Raw genomic sequence first — 6,000 nt, 5'->3', positions numbered from 1 at the left:
GGTTACAATATTTCCAGAACATAAAAGGACCTTTTTAGTTATATTTGCATTTTTAAAATGTTTCATACTATTATATCTGTTTAGAAAAAAAATACATCTGGGATTAAAATGAAAACAAACTTGCGGAGGAAAAAGCATATCATTTATTAAAGGCATTGACATCATATCCAGTCTATTAAATAACATTCCTAAAGGAAAGTCATTTACAAATAACAAGAGAGGAAATAATGGTTTGTATGAGTTCCCAAGCGTATTGTGGATCTGAAAAAGCAAAAGCAATAATCTTTCACTATCCATAGCAGTTAAGGTCATTTTCAGGAACTAAGAATCAGAAACATTGAGTTTCCATCCAGTTAAGTTAATTTCAGTCAATATCCTTGAAGCAGAGCAAAGACAACTTGAGGTCATTTGGCAGTATTTGAAATGAGTTGTTAATTGCTTAATTTTTATGCACTGCGACGATGCCCTTGTTGAGATGTGTCTTTCCAGCTCAAATATAGCAGAGTTTCATTCATAGGCACAACAAACAGGAACTCAACAGCAACACTACAGGGCCATTCTGTGCCCCCAAATAAATAGACTTGATTTCTATAAACAGGATCTTAAGCATAAACAATCCTTGGAAGAGGTTCAGCACCAGCAACAATGCATACTTTGGCTCTGATGAGATCACCATGTGCAACAATGGCTGCTTCCACATGGTTTATTTGTAGGCTTCCCAATCCCCCAGTCGGGGGAGGGGATGCTCCACCCCCGGCAGGCTCCTTCTTGCCACCACTCAGCTGAGAAATGGGAGTAAAAGAGAGGGGAAATGGGAGGCAATGGGAGGCATCCCGATGCACTATCGCTCCCCATATGAACAGAAGTGATGTCAGCACTAGAGATGGGCATGAACCATACAAACCAAAATTCATGACGAACCAGGCCAGTTCATGGTTCATGAACCAGCAGTTCATCAGAGCCCATTTCTGACGAACCGCCACAAACTTTAGGCTGGTTTGTTTGATTCGTTTTTTGGTTCATCACTGCAGACAGCCTGGTGCTGTTCAATCAATTTCCTAGGCAACAGGAGATGGACTTCCTGCAGACCTTCTTCTGACTTGGAAGTGACCTTCTGCTGGCCCGGACGTGATGATTTTCTTACCTGGATGTGACATTTACACGAACCAAACGAACCGGTTCATGAACCGGAGGCAGGTTTGTGAAAATTCATGGTTTGTGAAATTTGATGAACCACGAACCACATGGTACTTTTTTCTGGTTTGTGCCCATCTCTAATCAGCGTATCTAAGGATGGTGTAGATCTGGACAAAACTCTATAGTACTGATGACACTTCCAGTTGAACAGGGAGTGATGTCCCTACTTTGTTGGCAATGTCATTCCATTGCTGGTGAGGCCTCCCTCAACCTGGTGAGTCTCCCACTGGTTGCCAGCCCTGGGCTTTGTGCTGGCAATCCTATTTATTTGCCCGAGTTCAATGTTGTTGGGAAAATGGTTTTATTTCCCCTCAGTATTCTGGTGAGTTTGTGCACCGCCTAAAGTTTTCTCAGCTTTCCCCCAATCTTTCCCAAACCTGCTTTACTGCAAAATGGCTGCCATGTTAGAATTTTTCTGGTCTTGTCAACAGGGCAGCCATTTTCCCTGCATCCTGTCCCAGCAGTGGCCACTTCATTTCACTGCCACTAGGGGCCTTTTCTGTTTTTTTATTCAGCATTTGAATATCATGTCATTATAGCATTATAACATGATGACATTTTTGTCTCTCTGAATTTCCAGCTTTTTAAAAAAGTGCTTTTTAGGGGAGATACAAGGAAAGTGAATTTAATCGCATTCAGTGATGGACCAGTTTGGCCCCAGCCCACATAATTTGAATATGGCTCAAGGGATGGTGGGTAGGGGCTGAGGTAGGTGGCTCAGCCAATCCAGACAAGGCAGCAAGGGATGTAGTAAGCTCCCTCAGCCTCCATTCACCATAGAGATCAACCCACCCTCCCTCCCTGAATATATCGCGGGAATTGCTAGTTGCCAACTGAGGCCAAGCAGGCATTTTGGGGGAGGGGTTTCCCTCAGATTGGCAAGAGAGGGGGCCTGCTTTTGGCTGCTCCATGATGTATGTGGTTGTAGGAGTTTAAATAGGCCTAGTAAAAGACTGGTTAGGCCATAACTAGCTTGCAGAAATAAAGCGGGTTGCTTGGAATAGGTAGGGTTAACTGGCAAACACCCGGTAACGGGGTGTGTATGTCCAGACCAGGCCATCACATGTTGGGTGGTTCTGTGAAGGAGCACATTGGGTGCTGAGCAGCATCTCCTGAACTTGGGAGGTGCCTCACAGCCCATCAGGGGATGAAACTGGGCACCTCTTGGCATAGGAGGCTGTGAAGGCTATAAACAAGGCAGGTGAGAGCTGCCAGCCAGGTGTGGAGCCAGGGTGGACTTGCCTCCCAAGGAGGATGCCTTGTGCAGCCCTCCCTCAAAAGAGTCAGCTTCTGGTGTGCGCATTGATGGAGATCAGCAGTTAAAGTTGAAGGATAATAAAGAAACTAGTTGAACCCACATAATCTTTATTACCTTGGGTCATATTTAGAACGCTAGGGCAAAAGGCGTTTCTCCACAACAAAAGTAGTTAACGTTTTTTTTAATGTAAGTAGAGAATTCAGACACAGATTGTTTCAACATTATAATGATATAACAATATTCAGTAGCCAATTTTTTAAAAAATCTGGAAGTCTTGTTGGTAAGGGAATAGTCACTACCCAAAGACTATGGTTGCCAACTCTCTAGTTTCAATCCCTGGGAACGTTTCAGGGGCAGTGATGTAGTGGCATCACTACTTGTGAAAACCCAGAATTTTTGTCATTCGATGCTCTATGAATTGCCCCAACCTTTATGATGAAAACCTGGAATTGACATTATGATGTTGTGTGACATCTTCCTATCCTCATTTTTTCCTCCTATTGCTACATCAAGCTAATGTGGGGGATGAAACAGCAGGAGCAGGACAACCTGGCAAGTACCATGGGCTGGGCCAGCCCAAGCAGAGTAGTCCAAGTCTAAGCATGAGTCCAAAGCCAGGGGTAAGTCCAAAGTCCAAAAGCCAAGTCAGGAGGTCCGTAGGTCAGTTACCAGTCCGTTCAAGGGCTACACAAGAGCAGAGTCAAGGCACGGTCTGGAGGTCACAGAGCAAGGCAGGAAGCAAGGCAAGGTTCAGCGGAGTGGTTGCAGCAGGAACAGAATTCCAACATGTTGCTTCCATGCCTCCTGGTCTTCTCTGGGTGGGCTTTATAGACAGGCTGGGCTTGCAGCCAGCTGCTTGGGAGCTATCCTGTGGTCACTCCTCATCACTCTCAACAAGAAGCTGGCGTCTGGCCAAGAGGCATGCGCTTTGCCACTTCTTCTGCCTTTGTCTGCGGCACTCTCTGGGTGAAGCTGGAGGTTTGGACATCCTTGGCTGCACTTCCCCAGTGGTGTTGGAGCTGGAGGGTGTTGATGCCTCTGTCTCGGCTGCTGACTGAGGACTTTGATCCACCAGCAGTGGGAAAACTCCTGTGCGGAAAACATCAATATGTATGCACTGGTCTGGGATGTGCATTCCAAGATGTAATGCAAATGGGGAATTGTATTAGAGTATTCACTACACATTGCTAATGTGTATCCCATCTGCAATCATATACTAGATCAGTAAGAGTATCTGTATAAAAATACCTGATAATTAATACTTAATTAATATACCTATGGTGTGGCAGTACAATCCTATGCAGAGTTATCAGTCTAAACTCATCAATGGAGTAACTCTGTGTGTGTGTGTGAGAGAGAGAGAATTGATAATATTGAATATTAGAGATGGACACTTACCGAAATATGAACCAAAGTTCATCACGAACCAGGCTGGTTTGTGGTTCACAAACAAGCAGTTCGTCAGAGCCCATTTCTGATGAACCGCCATGAACTTTAGGGTGGTTCGCTTGGTTCATTTTTTGGTTCGTCACTGATGGCAGCTTGGTGCCAATCAATCAGTTTCCTAGGCAACAGGGGTTGGGCTTTCTGCAGACCTTCTACTGACCCGGAGGTGACCTTCTGCTGACCTGGAAGGGGCAGTTTGCTGGCCCAGAAGTGATGTTTCCATGAACCAAATGAACCAGTTTGCAAACCGTGGCAGGTTCGTGAAAGTTCATGGTTCATTGTTCGTGAAATGTGACGAACCACGAACTGCATGGTTCATTTTTTTCTGATTCATGCCCATCTCTATTTTTTTTAATATTATTTTTAACTTTTTCAATAACAATAAAAGGGAAGATATTCAACAGCAAAATAAGATATGCCCATCTCTATTGAACATCTCTTGACATAGTAGCATGGGCATGAATGTGAGCAGAAAAGTACATGGCATTTTAGTTCAGAGTTCCCTAACATTGCTTCCATGGGCAGCACAGCACCCATCACTAATAATCCAAGTTCCCACCAAGCTTTGCAGAAAGTGGGCAGGGCCTTTATAAGGCGGGACTTGTTACTGGCTGGCCTCATTCAAATGAGTTTTCCATGACTGCAATAGCAGCTTCAGCCACTGGAGGATCAGGAGGATTTGTAGCACTTGACATTTAAATACAGGTGTTCTTTTTGGTCTCCCACCCCAGAAAAGAAGACAGAGACATCAACATTGGGTTAAAATAATTTTTATTAATTTTTAACAGCTGAACTGCATGTGGTACACTCTGCACCTCCCCTTTGGAGCATGCTCTCTAAAAGGCTATCCTGTAGTTTGCTGGAGTTTAGGCAGTACTGCTCCTGCCCTGGCTCCAAGTTTAGCGTGATAGTCACCATTTATCCTTGCATTTCCATTAAACTATGCTGAGAGATGCTACTAGGGTTGCCAGACACAGCCTGGCTACCAGCCAGAGACCAGGGAAACAGTAACATGAGGGATGGCCATCAACAATGGTGTGATATCTCTTCCAGGGAAAAACCCAGAAGTGATGTCCCACCTATTTAGAAATCACTGGAGACTCTATGGAAAAAACGATTGAGTTTTTGGTGATTCCTAGGGACTATTGCTGCTCCTATTGGCAACTCTGGGAACCCTAAATGCTACCCTTCAAAACCACTTCCCTTGGCCAATCAGCATGGGGATTCACGCCTCAATTTCTAGCCCCAAGAAAGTTCCATCCTCAACCACTTAGATCAGTCAGCCTTAAGTGCCTGGTTTGCTTACCTATCATTGTTCCTTATCATTAAATACTTCTGGGAGCTTGGAGACTTAATTAACTTTAACAGCCAGCCCACACTAATCTTGCCACCTCAGTTAGAGTCCTACCAGTAGACAGTAAACAGGGTATTTAAGCTAAATCCACTTCCCTCCAACAGTATGAAAGAGGTGGAAAAGAGACTATCACCTAGCCAGTTTGAGAGAGACTCCAAAATTTCTGCTCAGCCCCTAAGCAACCAGCTAATCTCATCCTGGAAAATAAAAAGAATGCAGGTGGGGTAGATCTTCCAATGAAAAGGCTGGTGCCAGTGGATTCAGGGGCTTTAAATAACGCTCCATTGCAGCCAGTCTGGTTGGCTGGACATCATGAGGCTCTTCTACCTGCTCGGTTGGTTGGTTGGTTGGTTGGTTGGTTGGTTGGTTGGTTGGTTGGTTGGTTGGTTGGTTGGTTGGTTGGTTGGTTGGTTGGTTGGTTGGTTGGTTGGTTCAAATTTCTATTCCACCCTCCCCACGAGTGGGCTCGGGGCGGATGACAACATATTAAAATACAATTAAAATTTCATCTACATTAAAACATCATTAAAAGAGCAGTGTATTTCTATCAATACGCATTTAAAACAGGATGGTGGACAGCCTTCACAGGGAGAGTTAAGATTTTATGCACCCTTTTTTTTAAGGTGGGTGGAGGCCCAGCCTCAGCCATGTGCTTGGTGGAACAACTCTGTCTTGCAGGCCCGGCAGAAGGACAGTAGGTCCTGCCGGGCCCTGATCTCAGCAGACAGAGCATTCCACCAGGTAG

Source organism: Eublepharis macularius, chromosome 4 (assembly GCF_028583425.1).
Source record: "Eublepharis macularius isolate TG4126 chromosome 4, MPM_Emac_v1.0, whole genome shotgun sequence".
NCBI lineage: Eukaryota > Metazoa > Chordata > Lepidosauria > Squamata > Eublepharidae > Eublepharis > Eublepharis macularius.
The sequence above is the reverse complement of the archived record's forward strand: the minus strand, read 5'-3'. Positions refer to the sequence as shown.